Genomic DNA, 14475 nt, shown 5'->3' on the forward strand with positions numbered 1-14475 from the left:
AAATGTAAAGAAAGTAAAGCTTAAATTATAAAGCTTTTATATAGAAGAAAACTTAAGAGAAAATATTTCACAACTCTGGAGTAGGCAAATATTTCTTCAGTAGGATACAAAAACCACAAATGAAAATTTAAAGAATTTACCAAAATTTAAAGAACCTAGGTGAACTAGCCCAAGTAAGAAGCAAATGTACTTACAGAGGTGATGAAAGGAATGCCTCAGATAACTGTGCAGCAGAACTAGAGGCATCCTGTGCAGATTGGAACAGAAAGGCTCTGGGAAAGCTGAGTTCAAGGGATGGATAGACTTCTGATGTGTTTAAATAGGAGTGGAGATGAACAGGGTGGAGAGTTTGGTAATGGATTAGTGAAAGATGCATAAAAACTAAGAAAACTAAGACAAGTATTAATTCTAGTTACTAGTTGTAAAAGGAGGAATGAGAAACCATAGTGCATGGCCTGCCTGTAATAGCATTATAGGTGATAAAAATGTAAACACTGAATATTACTCTAATTAGAAATGATATTGAAAGGATGGAAGAGGGAAAATGTGGAGTGTCAGGTATGTGGTGGTTTCTAGTAGTGGTACAAGACTTACATCCTCATCTTCTATAAGCATGTTAGTTATCCAGAGTGGGAAGGCAGGGAAGGGAATGCAGAAGGTGGCTGTTTTTCATAATGTCTTGTAGAATATTTTGAGTTTCTTGAACTATGCATATGAACATGATTTGAAGCCTCATACTGCCACTTACTAATTGTGTGACTTTGATCGCTTAACCTCTCTGTGCCTCAGTTACATCTTTTGTTGAAAATTAGTGTAATACTTGTGCTTTCCTCAGAAAGTTGTTTTAGAGTGAACTAATTTAATCTATGCAAAGTACTTGGGATAGTGTTTGGTACAAAGTAAGTGCTGTGAATTTTGTACAGCCTTTACTTTGAAAAGTATTACAATAAAAACAAAAATTGTGCTGAATCTTAAAAGCTTTTACCTGATGTTGTGGCCTCTGTGTATTTACCTAATATTGCTGATCTCTGTATCTTTAAGTCCTGTTAAATAAATAACCCTGTGAGGAATGTATTTTTATTATTTTCCATTTTCAAATAAGCTGAGGCTCAGAGAAGTTAACCACCTACCCATGATCAACGAGCTAGTTATTACCAATAGCCCCAGTGTTAGGATTTCAACTGGGCCAACCTGGCCACAAATCCCAGCCTTTTCCCATTTGCCTTCCAGGCTCACAGTTTACGGAATGTTTCACAACCCAAGGTAGGCCACAAGTTTCTGTGGGGGAGTGAGGGAGTGAACAGAGTACAGTCCTACATACCTCACAGAGAAACTGCACAGGGCATCATGGAACACACTCAGTGAGTAATCACAGATGGGGAGGCCTGGTCCATGGTGAGTGCTCAATAATATATGTTAAATGAATGCATGAGTGTGTAGGATTCTGAAGCCCTGGGTAGATTTCTTTTTTCTTAATATATATATTTCATTGAAGTATAGTTGACTTACAGTGTTTCAGGTACACAGCAAGGTGATTCAGGTATACATATACACATATATTATTTTTGAAATTATTTTCCATTATAGGCTATTACAAGATACTGACTATAGTTCCCAATGCTATACACAGCATATGTTGCATATCTATTTTTTAATTATAAATCTAGCATTCTATTCATATTAAGTCAAACAAATGAAATAAAAATGTCATAAAGTTTTTAGTTAGGCAAAAATGCATATATTTTCTAAAATATATATTATACATATTACATATATATATATAAGCTTTTCTACTATGTTTGATAAGGAACAAGAAGAAAAAAAAAGATGGAGAAATTGGAAAACATAAACTAAATGAATTGGGAGCACTGAATATGAAATAGAAAAAGTGAAACAAACTAGATAAAAGTAAAAGATAATCGTATAGTCCAGTTGTTTTTGAACATGAATACTCATCAGAAACATAGCTGGTGCTCTGGAGAAAAAAAAAATGCCAATACCTGGGCATTTGCATTTTTCAGAAAATTTCAAGATAATTCTGATATGCATCCGGGTCTTAAAAAGTGATTACAGGTTTTTCTGTTAAATCCTAGTTTTGGTGATACAGAATTCTATTACTTTTCTTTTGACCAGTGGTATTGAGTAATAGTTACATAATCACAATAGTAAAAGATGTTTATCAGTTTTTACAATGAATAGTGAAGTGAAGTCGCTCAGTCGTGTCCGACTCTTTGCGACCCCGAGGACCGTAGCCTACCAGGCTTCTCCGTCCATGGGATTCTCCAGGCAAGAATACTGGAGTGGGTTACCATTTCCTTCTCCAGGATGTTCCCGACCCAGGGATCAAACCCGAGTATCCCACGTTGGAGGCAGACGCTTTAACCTCTGAGCCACCAGGGAAGCCCCACAATCAATAGCCAGACAGAAAATAAAAGATAATTCCAATTGCAAGCCATAATGGGAACATGATTAACTTAACAATATAAAATAATTACATAGAATTTGGGGGGTGTCAAACAGAGTGATGTGGTAAGTGGAAGTGCTTACATGCACAGGTTTTCATCTGCTGGGCAGATTTTAAAGTGCTCCTCAGATGACCCTATATGCGAGACAGCAAAAGAGACAAAGATGTAAAGAACAGACTTTTGGACTCTGGGAGAAGGCAAGAGTGGGATGATTTGAGAGAACAGCATTGAAACATGTATATTACCACATGTGAAATAGATCGCCAGTCCAGGTCCGATGCATGAGACAGGGCACTCAGGGCTGGTGCACTGGGATGACCCTGAGTGATAGGATGGGAGGAAGGTTCAGGATGGGGGACACATGTACATCCATGGCTGATTCATGTCAATGTATGGCAAAAACCACAATAATATTGTAAAGTAATTAGCTTCCAATTAAAATTAATTAAAACAAAGTGCTCCTCAGGAATGCAGGCTGTGGCGGGGGGTGGGGTGGTGGTGGTGGTGGTGAGCAAACAGTTTCAGGGGAGACTCTAAAGCTCCACGCTGCTCTGTCAGGCCTGCCCACCCCCATCCCAGGGCATGAAGCTGAACAAGCTGAAGACTGAGTGTGACATTTATCCAGGCAGATAATTCCATATACTCCTAAAAAATAAATTAACCCAGAATTTTAATTTGGGGTCCTCATAGTAATGCTAACTTATTTCTCCCACTCCTCCCACCCAGATGTCCCAGAACCTTACTTCTCTCACCAACATGAGCGAGCTCACTTTCTTGGCATTTCACTTTTCACAAAAAAACTCAAGGCTTTAATCACAGAAAGAACAAAGTTGTGACATGTGTGTTTGCTGGTTTGTTGAGTTGAAACTCTCAGAAATGGGTTAGAAAGATCTTCAGCAAATGCTTCTTCCACTTAGTAAATATTCCTTCTCTGTCCTAGAGGTCTTCCCTGAGAAATTTCTAATGCAACTGAGCTGTTTTCCCAAACTCTAGAAAACCAAGGACTGCTGGGTGGCCCTATGATCTTTTAACCTCTAACCAAGCCTGGATGCTTCAAACAAAAATTTCTGAGCCTTAAAACCAAATTGTTCTGACTCAAATCCAAACCCTGTCTACAAGTTCAGCTCTCTTTGTGGCAGTGACCCTTGTTCTAAAACGGAAGTGGGGGTGGAGGTGGAGGAATCTCAGTTTAGCTCACCCAGACAGGGCGGCTGCCCTGATCCCAGGTGGGTTTTGATTAAGAGAGTCCTGTTTTGTGCTCCTCTCTCTCTCTTCAAAGCTCATTGAACTTTTTTGTTGCCATAGACTATGAGTTTGAAACCTGGTTTCTAGCAATCTCTCTGCTAAAAGTGGCTTAAACTTGTGTCAACTCTGGGTCTTAGTCTGTGCTTTCTTATAGTCAGGGATTTAGACCAGCCCAGTGCTTATCAACCCACTCCAGTATTCTTGCCTGGAGAATCCGGGGACAGAGGAGCCTGGTGGGCTGGGGTCTATGGGGTCGCACAGAGTCAGACATGACTGAAGGTGACTTAGCAGCAGCAGCAGCGCTTTTCATATCCTTTCCCAGAGTTTCAAGACTCTTGCAAAGGAAATCTATCTGGATGCCGATACAGAAAAGAGGTAGAGCTGCTTGACTTCTGAAGGTGGACTCTCTCCCCTACCATGTGGCCATATTGAATACAGTTTTAAAATTCAGTTTTAATTTTTCCCCCGAAAGATGGATAATATGTTAATAGGATAATGGGAGAAAGAAAATAAAGAGGTAAGAATGTGGGAGGGAGGGAGTTAACAAATCACTGGCTATGCTTTCCATATAAAAAAATGGAGATAGGTAGTATAATAGAAGATATTAGTATACTGTTTCTCTGAAATGTCTTACAAATTATGATATGAAATTTTATTGTTGTTTGTATGCCAACTCGAATAACATTATAGTTAAGTGAACACTGTCTTGGCTGTATGACTCTAGCAGGTCAGGGCTCGGATGGGTATCCATCCAGGGACTGGCTTTTCCTGCCCATCTAAATAATAAAAGTTTTCACTGCTACAGCACTTCAATTTATGCTGTCTTACTTTTGTGATAGGCTCTGTGAGCTTGGTTGAGTCAAGGGTCACCCAGAAAATAACCAGCTTCCACTTTCTTTAATTATGCAAACTAGAGCTAGGCGACTGAGATCTTGCCTTTGGTCTGCAAGACACAGGGAGTTTTGCAAGCCCTAGGGGAGTGCAGAATTTCCTGAAGATGTTGCAAGGTGGCTGACTTTCTTCTGAAGTCATGCAATATTCTCCTTTGCTTTAGTTATGAGTGCAGAGGTGCTGGGAAGCAAACTGAAAACTAGCACCTTGAAGCAGGCTTTTCTCCATAGGTCCACCAGAGGCGAGGCAGGCTCATTGAGAGAGAAGAGCTTGGTGCCACTGCTTTCAGCTAAGGTACTGTGACCCAGTTCCACCTCAGAGGCCCCCAGGAGCCTGTTTAAACCTCATTCAGCCCTTTCTAGGCACATTTCAGATGAAAGTCACCCCTGCTCCTCACTCCACCCTCAGCCCAACAGAGGTGGCCTTCTAGACATCCTTCCTCCTTTTTTTCTGCCAGGCTTATAATGTGAAACTCTTGAAGATTTTCAAACTTCACAGTGGTATCACTTTCCTTGAGTTTAGGTAAATCTTTTTTTTTTTTTTATTCTTCCAATTTTATTTTATTTTTAAACTTTACATAATTGTATTAGTTTTGCCAAATATCAAAATGAATCCGCCACAGGTATACATGTGTTCCCCATCCCGAGTGGCTCAGTGGTAAAGAATCTGCCTGCAATGCAGGAGTTTAGGTAAATCTTTATAGAGAATGGATCCTGTTCCCTAATGAGTAGGAAGATTACCTAGTATTTGGACATGACCATAAGCAGAAGATGCTAAATAATACCTTATAGAGATTCCACTAAAATATTAAGCCTAGTGAGGATTTTAAGTGTTTGAGTATACGAAGGGAAGGGAATTATTCAAATGGAAAGATTTTTTTTTTTTAAAGTCACCATTGCCTGAATATAACAGCATATGGGCTAGTTGCTGAAGTACTTAAATAGAAAGTGAAACTGAATCATACTGTTTACTTTTCAGAGTAAAAGCTATTGAGAATAAAAATTTTCCCTGAAAGAGCAACAGGGATTTTGTAAAATATTCCTTTCTGTTCTTTGAAATTCAGAGTTCATATGAAAACCTGGGGGTTATGCCTTATTGAAGTAACACTTCAATAATGAAGAATGCCACATGGGGTGAAGGAGTAGTGTTCTGGAGAGAACACCAGTGTGTGCTCTGAGTCAGCAGAGCACATGACTGAACTACAGATGGGGTCAGACACCCAAGGCCTAGGGAAGCAGCTGCTAAATCTTGTATCAGTTGAGAGCTTAGTAAATGGCAATACCAGTGTTTAGAGGGGTCTCACAATGCATTTTAGAGTTAGCTTAGGTGAGCTGGAACTCAGTGTGTATCGAAGGGCCTAGAGAGAGTACAGGAAAAGTTGGGCAAAGAATAGATATATAAGGGCAAAAAAAGGATCTTTCTTAAGAAAATTAATTTTGTAAGTTTTTCATTTTAGGGTGGTTTGCTCACTTTCCCTCCTGTGTGCTTGAAAATAAATTACTGCCCCAATAAAGTTCTAATTCATTTAGCCTGGATGGGTCATGGTGGAGAGAGTTCTGACAAAACATGGTCCACTGGAAAGTGAATGGCAAACCACTTCAGTATTCTTGCCTAGAGAACCCCATGAACAGTATGAAAAAGCAAAAAGCTATGACACTGAAAAATGAACTCCCCAGGTTGGTAGATGTCCAATATGCTACTGGAGAAGAGTAGAGAAATAACTCCAGAAAAAATGAAGACACGGAGCAAAAGCAAAAACAACACCCAGCTGTGGATGTGATGGGTGATGGAAACAAGGTCCGATGCTGTAAAGAGCAATACTGCATAGGAACCTGGAATGTTAGTTCCATGAGTCAAGGCAAATTAGAAGTTGTCAAACAAGATGGCAAGACTGAACATCAACATTTTAGAAATCAGTGAACTAAAATGGTCTGGAATGGGTGAATTTAACTCAGATGACCATTATATATCTACTACTGTGGGCAAGAATCCCTTAGAAGAAATGGAGTAGCCATCATACTCAACAAAAGAGTCTGAAATGCAGTAGTCAGATGCAATCTCAAAAACGACAGAATGATCTCTGTTTCCAAGGCAAATCATTCAATATCACAGCAATCCAAGTCTATGGCTTGACCAGTAATGCTGAAGAAGTTAAGTTGAATGGTTCTATGAAGACCTACAAGACCTTCTAGACTAACACCCCAAAATTTGTCCTCTTAATTATAGGGAACTGGAATGCAAAAGTAGGAAGTCAAGTTACCTGGACTAACAAGCAAATTTGGCCTTGGAGTACAAAAAGAAGCAGGTCAAAGGCTGATAGAGTTTTGCCAAGAGAACGCACTGGTCATAGCACACACCCTCTTCCAACAACACAAGAGAAGACTCTACACATGGACATCACCAGATGGTCAATACCAAAATCAGATTGATTATATTCTCTGCAGCCAAAGATGGAGAAGCTCTATACAGTCAGCAAAAACAAGACCAGGAGCTGACTGTGGCTTAGATCATGAACTGCTTATTGCCAAATTCAGACTTAAATTGAAGAAAGTAGGAAAATCACTAGGCCATTCAGGTATGACCTAAATTAAATCCCTTATGATTATACAGTGGAAATGACAAATAGATTCAAGGGATTAGATCTGACAAGAGTGCCTGAAGAACTATAAATAGAGGTTCGTGACGTTGTACAGGAGGCAGTGATCAAGACCATCCCCAAGAAAAAGAAACACAAATGAAAAAGGGAAAATGGTTGTCTGATGAGGCCTTAACAAATAACTAAGAAAAGAAGAGAAGCGAAAGGCAAAGGAGAAAAGAAAGATATACCCATTTGAATGCAGAGTTCAAAGAATAGCAAGGAGAGATAAGAAAGCCTTTCTCAGTGATCAATGCAAAGATATAGAGGAAAACAATAGAATGGGAAAGACTAGAGATGTCTTCAAGAAAATTAGAGATACCAGCGGAACATTTCATGCAAAGATGAGCACAATAAAGGACAGAAATGGTATGGACCTAACAGAAGCAGAAGTTATTAAGGAGATGTAGCAAGAATACACAGAACTATACTAAAAGACTCTGATGCTGGGAGGGGTTGGGGGCAAGAGAAGAAGGGGACAACAGAGGATGAGATGGCTGGATGGCATCACTGACTCGATGGACATGAGTCTGAGTGAACTCCGGGAGTTGGTGATGGACAGGGAGGCCTGGAGTGCTGCGATTCATGGGGTCACAAAGAGTTGGACACAACTGAGTGACCTGATCTGATCTGATACAAAAAAGATCTTCATGACGCAGATAACTATGATAGTATGATTACTCACCTAGAGCCAGACATCCTGGAATGTGAAGTCAAGTGGGCCTTAGGAAGCACCACTACAAACAAAGCTAGTGGAGGTCATGGAATTCCAGTTGAGCTATTCCAAATCCTAAAAGATGACGCTGTGAAAGTGCTGCACTCAATATGCCAGCAAATCTGGAAAACTCAGCAGTGGCCACGGGACTGGAAAAGGTCAGTTTTCATTCTAATCCTAAAGAAAGGCAATGCCAAAGAATGTTCAAACTAGCGCACAACTGCACTCACCTCACACGCTAAACAAAGTAATGCTCAAAATTCTCCAAGCCAGGCTTCAACAGTAGGTGAACCGTGAACTTCCAGATGTTCAAGCTGGATTTAGAAAAGGCTGAGGAACCAGAGATCAAATTGCCAACATCCGCTGGATCATCAAAAAAGCAAGAGTTTCAGAAAAACATCTATTTCAGCTTTATTGACTATGCCAAACCTTTGACTGTGTGGATCACAACAAACTGGAAAATTCTTCAAGAGATGGGAATACCAGACCGCCTGACCTGCTTCCTGAGAAATCTGTATTCAGGTCAAGAAGCAACAGTTAGAACTGGACATGAAACAACAGACTGGTTCCAAATCAGGAAAGGAATACATCAAGGGTGTATTTTATCAATCTGCTTATTTAACTTATATGCAGAGTACATCATGGGAAATGCCAGGCTGGATGAAGCACAAGTTGGGATCAAGATTGCCAGGAGAAATACCAATAACCTCAGGTATACATATGAGCACACTCATGGCAGAAAGCGAAGGAGAACTGAACAGCCTCTTGATGAAAGTGAAAGAGAAGTGAAAAAATTGGCTTCAGTTCAGTTCAGTCGCCTAGTCGTGTCCGACTCTTTGCGACCCCATGAACTGCAGCACACCAGGCCTCCCTGTCCATCACCAACTCCTGGAGTTCACTCAAACTCATGTCCATCGAGTCGGTGATGCCATCCAGCTGTCTCATCCTCTGTCGTCCCCTTCTCCTCCTGCCCCCAATCCCTCCCAGAATCAGAGTCTTTTCTAATGAGTCAGCTCTTCCCATGAGGTGGCCAAAGTACTGGAGTTTCAGCTTTAGCATCATTCCTTTCAAAGAACACCCAGGGCTGATCTCCTTCAGAATGGACTGGTTGGATCTCCTTGCAGTCCATGGGACTCTCAAGAGTCTTCTCCAACACCACAGTTCAAAAGTATCAATTCTTTGGCACTCAGCTTTCTTCACAGTCCAACTCTCACATCCATACATGACTACTGGAAAAACCATAGCCTTGATTAGACCTAAAGCTCAACATTCAGAAAACTAAGATCGTAGCATCTGGTCCCCTTCAGCTCAGTTCAGTTCAGTCGCTCATTCGTGTCCGACTCTTTGCGACCCCACGAATTGCAGCACGCCAGGCCACCCTCTCCATCACCAACTCCTGGAGTTCACTCAAACTCATGTCCATCGAGTTGTGATGTCATCCAGCCATCTCATCCTCTGTTGTCCCCTTCTCCTCCTGCCACCAGTCCCTCCCAGCATCAGGGTCTTTTCCAATGAGTCAACTCTTTGCATGAGGTGGCCAAAGTTTTGGAGTTTCAGCTTTTGCATCAGTCCTTCCAATGAACACCCAGGACTGATCTCCTTTAGAATGGACTGGTTGGATCTCCTTGCAGTCCAGGGGACTCTCAAGAGTCTTCTCCAACACTACAGTTCAAAAGCATCAATTCTTCGGTGCTCAGCTTTCTTCACAGTCCAACTCTCACATCCATACATGACCACTGGAAAAACCAGACTAGACTGACTTGGTTTAGTCAAAAAACTTGACTAGATGGACCTTTGTTGGCAAAGTAATGTCTCTGCTTTTGAATATGCTATCTAGGTTGGTCATAACTTTCCTTCCAAGGAGTAAGCGTCTTTTAATTTCATGGCTGCAGTCACCATCTGCAGTGATTTTGGAGCCCAGAAAAATAAAGTCTGACACTGTTTCCACTGTTTCCCCATCTATTTCCCATGAAGTGATGGGACCAGATGCCATGATCTTAGTTTTCTGAATGTTGAGCTTTAAGCCAACTTTTTCACTCTCTTTCACTTTCATCAAGAGGCTTTTTAGTTCCTCTTCACTTTCTGCCATAAGGGTGGTGTCATCTGCATATCTGAGGTTATTGAGATTTCTCCTGGCAATCTTGATTCCAGCTTGTGCTTCTTCCAGCCCAGCGTTTCTCATGACATACTCCTTTTCCTATTTGGAACCAGTCTGTTGTTCCATGTCCAATTCATGGCCCCATCATTTCATGGGAAATAGATGGGGAAACAGTGGAAACAGTGCCTGACTTTATTTTTTGGGCTCCAAAATCACTGCAGATGGTGACTGCAACCATGAAATTAATAGACGCTTGCTCCTTGGAAGAAAACCTATGACCAACCTAGACAGCATATTAAAAAGCAGAGACATTACTTTACCAACAAAGTCCTGTCTAGTCAAAGCTATGGTTTTTCCAGTAGTCATGTATGGATGTGAGAGTTGGACTAAAGAAAGCTGAGCACCTAAGAATTTATGTTTTTGACCTGTGGTGTTGAAGAAGACTCTTGAGAGTCCCTTGGACTGCAAGGGGATCCAACCAGTCTCTCCTAAAGGAAATCAGTCCTGAATATTCATTGGAATGACTGATGCTGAAGCTGAAACTCCACCGAAATACTTAGGCCACCTGATGTGAAGAACCAAATCACTGGAAAAGATCCTGATGCTGTGAAGGATTGAAGGCAGGAGCAAAAGGGGACGACAGAGGATGAGATGGTTGGGTGGCGTCACTGATGTGATGGACATGAGTTTGAGTAGGCTGAGGGATTTGGTGATGGACAGGGAGGCTGGTGTGCTGCAGTCCGTGGGGTTGCCAAGAGTCGGACACGACTGAGTGACTGAACTGAACTGAACCAAAACTCTAGTTGATCCTTTCTTTTTAATCATGTTTGCCATTTTCCTCAGTTTTCTCTAATTTCAGATGTCTTTGTCTTGAGAAGAACACACCCTGGGTCTTACCTACCTCTGGGACTTTCTTCTTGAAGCTGCCCCTGCCTGGACCATACCCTCCCTCCCCTCCTAGCTCTCTGACATCTCTCTCCACTTCATAACTCCCATCCATTCTTCCATGCCATCACAAATGTCCCCTCCTATCTCTGACCCCCACAGCATACCCTGTGCCTTTTAGGTGGTAATATCATATAATTTAATGTCTAAATCAGAATACTTTTGGAAATAAAAGAGGGTACTTGTAATTAATGATGATGCTGAACTTACAGTTATATACTCGGGACTATCCCAGGCAAGCTAGGATGGATGTTCCTCTTCAGTGCATTTACCGTAGTCTTGCCTCTCTCATCATAGTCAACAAGAGAGTCGGAAATGCAGTACTTGGATTCAATCTCAAAAAATGACACCTGATGTGAAGAGCTGACTCATTTGAAAGACCCTGATGCTGGGAAAGATTGAGGGCGGGAGGAGAAGGGGACGACAGAGGATGAGATGGTTGGATGGCATCACCGACCCAATGGACATGAGTTTGGGTAAACTCCAGGAGTGGTGATGGACAGGGAGGCCTGGCGTGCTGCAGTCCACAGGGTTGCAAAGAGTCGGACACGACTGAGCGACTGAACTGAACTGCCTCTTCTACAGGCAGGCTGAAGATTCTGAGGGCAGTGACGGTCTCATCTTTCCATCCCTTCTCATATCCAGTTAGTACTTTTTAAAAAATAAACTTTTTATTTTGAAATAATTTTAGATTTCTAGAAAGTGACAAAGAGTTCCTGTTTATCCCTTACCCAAATTCCCCCACTGTTTACATTTACATTACCATGATACATTTGTTAAAATTAACAACTGCCTTGGTTTATTGCTATTAATTAAACTTCAGACTCTATTTGGATTTCACCAGTTTTTCCATTAATGTCCTCTTCCTGTTCTGACTCAGACTATGACACGACGCTGCATTTGGTTTACATGGCTCCCCTAGGATGTGACAATATTTCATTCTTTCCTTGTTTTTCATGACAGTCTTGAGGTACTCACAAAATTTCCTGCAGAAATGTCCTCCAAACTTGATTTGTCTTTTCCCATGGTTAGACTGAGGTTATGTTTTTAGGGGAAGAATGCCACAGAGGTGAAGCACCCTTTTCATCATATGTATCAGGGTGACACATGCACACGGCATCACTGAGGATGTGAGCTTTCATCATTTGGGAAAGGTGTTCTTCCTTGCCCTGTGCTGTTCACTGGGAGCAAGTCACTGAGTTTAAGAATATCTGCCTCTACCTCCTGGAAGGCACAGTATCTATGTGTTTTTTTTTTCTGGCTGTCTTGGGTCTTCACTGTGGTGTGCAGGCTTCTCTAGTTGTGGCAAGTGGACTTAGCTGCCCTGTGGCACGTGGGCTGTTAGTTCACCAGCCAGAGATGGAATCTGCGCCCCCTGCATTAGAAGGTAGATTCTTTTTTTAAAAAAATTAAAGCATTTTATTTTTGGCAGTGCTGAGTCTTTGCTGCTGCTCAGGATTTCTTCTAGTCGTGGCGAGTCGTGGCTACTTTCCAGTTGTGGTGTGTAGGCTTCTCACTATGGTGGCTTCTCTTATTGCGGAGCATGGGCTTCAGTAATTGTGGCTCCCAGGCTCTAAAGCACAGGCTCTGTATCTGTAGCACACAGAATTAGCTGTTCAGTGGCATGTGGTATCTTCCTGGATCAGGAATGAACCTGTTTCTCCTGCATTGGCAGGCAGATTCTTTATCACTGAGCCAACAGGAAAGCCCCTAGAAAGTGGATTCTTAACCACTGGACCACCAGGGAAGTCCATACATATAGTTTTATTCATTTATTTGTTTCAAAACTGATTCTTTTCTGACAACCTTATCTCTGTTTTCAGTTTAAGAGCCTATGGAAGAACAGCTTAAGACCACCCAGTAATTGTTCCCACCCATTCAGTGGCCTGACTAGTGGGAGCTTCAGACCAGCCTTCAGTGGCAGGCTGAGCACTCCAGTGTTCTGCAGGCAACAACTGAATAGGCACAGAGGACACCAGCCTGCCTTCAGGCTAGCCTGTAACCTCAGGCTACAATGAACTCAGTAGCTAGAGCAGTTCATTTGCTTGGAAATGCCTCCAGTCACAGCCTTTTGAGCATGCCTTGCTCTTCTTTTTCAGTCTTCTCAGGATCTCTGAGTAAGTAGAGATCAGACATGACCTGTGTGATCACTAAGACTATGCAGAACACTTCCCAGACCAGTATCCACTACATCAGGCCTACTGAGTGAGCTCCCTTGTCATTGCAGGGGATGAGTGTCCACACAGCAAAAAGGAGAATGTGTTACACAAAGTGATGGTAGACAGGCTAATATAAGAGGCTGGTGGTAAGCCCTAGGGTAGTATCACCAGAAAAATGAGGCTCCCAGAAGCTGTCTGGATCTGATTAGTGTACGTTCCAGGAGTGAAGTACCTGGGGAGTAGCTCCAGTGGCGGCAGCAACAAACTTCAGTGAAGTCTGCTGGCCAGTTTCCCTGAAGGATGACGACAGTCACATCAACCAGTTTTTCAATGGTAACAATGGCATGAACTGTCAGCCTCTCCCAAGTCGTCTTTAGATTCCTGATATAGATGCCATCACTTTGCCTTTTGTACATGCAATGTTCCACTTGGAAGTCAAGGTTTGTACCACTTACGTGGGTTCCTGCTGCTAGGAATTTGAGGACATCCTCCTCTTTCATATACAGGACACCGAGAACTGTACACATCATGAAAATTTCCCTTTAAGATATGGGGATAGAGGACAATGCCATATGGATCCCTCTCTGGGTAGTACAGAAGGACTCCTTATATATTACTTGGAGTTCTTCTGTAAGGAAGATGTGTCTCTTCTACCTCATTTATTTTTCAATCACTTATATCAGTATGTATATTTCTTTTATACTTTGGGTCACGATTCAGTACTATATTGTTATTATTTCATTGTTGGAATTATCATGGCATTGGCCACTGGGAGCTTTCAGGTTGGTTTCTGTGTCTCTTTGACATACCTTCTTTTGGTTTTTGAGCACTTGCTTACCTTAAAGAATCTGCCTGAGATGCAGGAGGATATGGATTTGATCCCCGGGTTGGGAAGATCCCTTGGAGAAGGAAATGGCAACCTACTCCAGTATTCTCGCCTGGGAAATCTCATGGACAGAGGAGCCTGGTGGGCTCCATAAACTGAATCCTACTCAGGTGTTCCCAAGTTAACATACACATGGCAGAAGCAGTAGTGGTCCATTTGGGCATCAGTCCACTTGGTTTCTGTTTCTGGTGAGCTACTGGCCCTTCACCTGAGGCCCTAGACCTGCAGGGTGTGGGAGATAACTAAAGAGGTGTTTCTGGGCCCAGGGAGGGAAGCAGTGGGATACAGCAGCTGCTTCTCCTCTTTATCCTGGAGAGCTGCCACTAATAGGTTAGAGGGAAGGGCCCTTTCAGGTATGATTTTTCAAAATTTATTTTAAAAAACTGTGGTATAAGTGACATTTATTTTGCAATTTTAGCTTTATCTGAATTAACAA

The 14475-nt window shown here is 42.0% G+C and overlaps 1 protein-coding gene and 1 pseudogene across 5 annotated transcripts in view; both read right to left on the reverse strand.

Moving 5' to 3' along the window:
* RPAP2 (RNA polymerase II associated protein 2) overlaps window positions 1-14475 on the reverse strand; it is a 130756-nt gene that overhangs the window by 28633 nt on the left and 87648 nt on the right. Inside the window, exon 13 of one of the 5 annotated variants that reach the window (XM_070367684.1) lies at window positions 7922-8128. The exons of 2 other annotated variants lie outside the window; for them this stretch is intronic. The gene's annotated coding sequence lies outside the window, so the exon portion shown is untranslated. Of the gene's footprint in view, window positions 1-7921; window positions 8129-8967; window positions 9181-9965; window positions 12588-14475 lie in introns of those variants that run through there. 2 more of the 5 variants (XM_070367688.1, XM_070367685.1) reach the window with 2 other exon arrangements.
* On the reverse strand, window positions 12594-13758 carry LOC138987233 (small ribosomal subunit protein uS2B-like; annotated as a pseudogene).

This window comes from Bos mutus, chromosome 3, assembly GCF_027580195.1.
Source record: "Bos mutus isolate GX-2022 chromosome 3, NWIPB_WYAK_1.1, whole genome shotgun sequence".
NCBI classification, from domain to species: Eukaryota; Metazoa; Chordata; class Mammalia; order Artiodactyla; family Bovidae; genus Bos; species Bos mutus.